The sequence below is a fragment of the Epinephelus moara genome, chromosome 18 (genome assembly GCF_006386435.1).
Source record: "Epinephelus moara isolate mb chromosome 18, YSFRI_EMoa_1.0, whole genome shotgun sequence".
In the NCBI taxonomy this organism is placed as follows: Eukaryota; Metazoa; Chordata; class Actinopteri; order Perciformes; family Serranidae; genus Epinephelus; species Epinephelus moara.
In genome coordinates, this window is record NC_065523.1 from 2,821,516 (window position 1) to 2,823,971 (window position 2,456).

The following is a 2,456-nucleotide window of genomic DNA, read 5'->3' on the forward strand; positions in this document are numbered from 1 at the left end:
GAAAAACGGCCTAGATGGCATCTCTACATATTACATCCACTTATGAGAAGATTAACTTAATTACTCCTTCAAAATCACCCCATAAGCCAATCTACCAAAAAATAAAAATAAAAAAAAAAATCAATATTTTAACTAGAAATACATAAATGGCGATGTCACATAGTCAGGAATAAAGATTTATTTACAGTTTGTACAGTAAGGGGACAGTAGTAGTATTAGTAATAATAATAATAATACTATATAGGCTATTTTAATATGATATATTTTAATGCTAAAGCAGTAATCAGTTCTGATAGCTTCATCAGTTTTGCAAGTGTTATCTTCCCTCCAAAACTGGCATATTAAATTGATATTAAAACACTTTAAAACGTACACCTCAGGAGTTCTTACCTGTCGGGATCCTTCGGGAAACGGTGGAAGGCCAGGTGCGGGGTGTTCCACTGATAGTTATTGCAATTAATTGCACTACACTGTTTTCTTTCACTTTTTTCATTCTCTCTCCTTAACATCTTGAATGTTGTGCTACCGCAGCGCCCCTAGTGGCTGTTGGCAAAAATTCAACGAAGCTTCGCCTCTTGGTATCCATGCTCTTTGGCTCAAACATGTACAGCTGGATTAAATTTGTGGCAGCCATTGCTGAGCCAGGGAGATGTCAATCAAAACGAGGGAGCTGTCAATCAGAGCGTTATCTGCCACGCCCACTCTGTCCTGGCAAGTGGTCCAAACAGCAAAATGAGCTGTTTTTAAACCAGGTTTTCTAATAGTTATGAATGGTTATTTTCACTCAGACTTTTGTGGATGATTAATGAGACACTCGACTTTGATATAATATATGCATTTTTACCATTTCAAGCTGTGTTTCCAAAGGCTTTAAGATAAAGATTTTATGAGGGGAAAGTTGTGAGCCACAAGTATTAAAGGACTCAAACCTGTTAAGAGAAAGGATTTTACTGATATCTTTAAGGTTATGATTGCATTTTTACATCATTAGTTAACCTGTTTATTCTGGATTAAGATTTGCCTGTACTTCATTGACTAATGTATATGACTTTTGATGGAAAGTTCAACTGCCTATCCAGCTATCAGAGTGGTGCTGTGTCTGCTGTCTCAGACATGCTCAGTGGCTACGCAATCTATTTAGAGGCACCTCCTGTATACTGATACATGCGGTGTTATTTTTTTGTTTGTTTTTTTTCTTCACCTACATACACAATTTTTCACTTTGTGTTTAGCCTATCTTAGCACAAATATTAGAAGCTAGCTCAGAGGCCTATACTGTGATGCAGGATTTGAAGTTAGCGAGGTAACTTAGGGGTTAAGTCAGGGTTTTCAGTACTACAAAGCTGGTTCTCTTTTTACAGGGATAAATCACTATGGTAACTGACAACAACAGCTAACCTGCTCCAGAGCAGGTTAATGTCATAGTATCAGATCACAGGCTGTCAACACCCGACCTCTGACCAATCAGATCACTGAAGAAAAAGTATCCAAGGATGACGGTTGGGAGTCTCAGATAAAAAAAGAGTAGCCTATATGCTGTTACAGGTCAGTAGAATAATTTCATTGTTCCAGGGCCCTATTTCCACTGGTTTAAAAACAGAGCTTCTAACAAACGGAGAGATTATTAACAACACTAAACACAGGATTTTTTCGCAGTATTTTCACTTATGCAAAGTTTACTTAAGTCTGCAGTGATAGTGATGCTTTTGTTTTTGCTTTTTACACAGCAGCTCAAAATAACATGAGACACCTGTGTGATGAGAACTAAGATAAAACGGATTATATTTATTAGTTAAATAATCCACACACTGTTAATCAGCTCCTGTTATTATAAATGCCACATTTCGGTCAAATAGACCATCAGTCATTAACTACTTTTCCACCTTTTACTTCAGTAGCAGAAACAGTCTGACATCACTTTAAAGTGTTTTATGTGACATCATCCAACAAAACAACGAGAAAATAGTCCATGCAAATGTCTCATATAGTCCAGTGATATCTACGCGTAATTTAAGTCTTGGCCGACGGTGAGTTTTTGAATAGTATTTTTAATGTTTTCTGTAGTTAGTATTGTTTACATCTGGCGTCATTGACATTTTACTGTCTCACAGTCCTAGACACTTGCGGTACCGTTTCATCCCATATGATAAGAAGCAACCTACTTCATTCATGGTTCTGATGATGTTGCTCATAACTAACACCCTTGCCTCCTTCACATGAACATACTCGTGGCTGAACAGCATTCACAGACCTACACCCAGTCTCTGAGTCTCATGTTGGGGTTGGAGCTAGACTGGCAATACCTGACGTGCAATACCTATTGCTAGACTGGCAATACCTGACGTGCTGACGTATTGCGGTAAGCGAGTTGTGTCATTTCCGGTGTTTCTGTGACAGCGTCTCTGTACTGCTCTGGTGAATTCTGCTAGCCTGTTTTCTCACTACAGTTGCTTTAA

The 2,456-nt window shown here is 38.2% G+C and overlaps 1 protein-coding gene across 1 annotated transcript in view; it reads left to right on the top strand.

Moving 5' to 3' along the window:
• Positions 1 to 2,448, top strand: part of dus1l (dihydrouridine synthase 1-like (S. cerevisiae)) — a 75,786-nt gene extending 73,338 nt beyond the window's left edge. Inside the window, exon 15 of the mRNA XM_050070265.1 lies at positions 2,241 to 2,448. The gene's annotated coding sequence lies outside the window, so the exon portion shown is untranslated. The remainder of the gene's footprint in view (positions 1 to 2,240) is intronic.
• Positions 2,449 to 2,456: the final 8 nt, after the last annotated feature.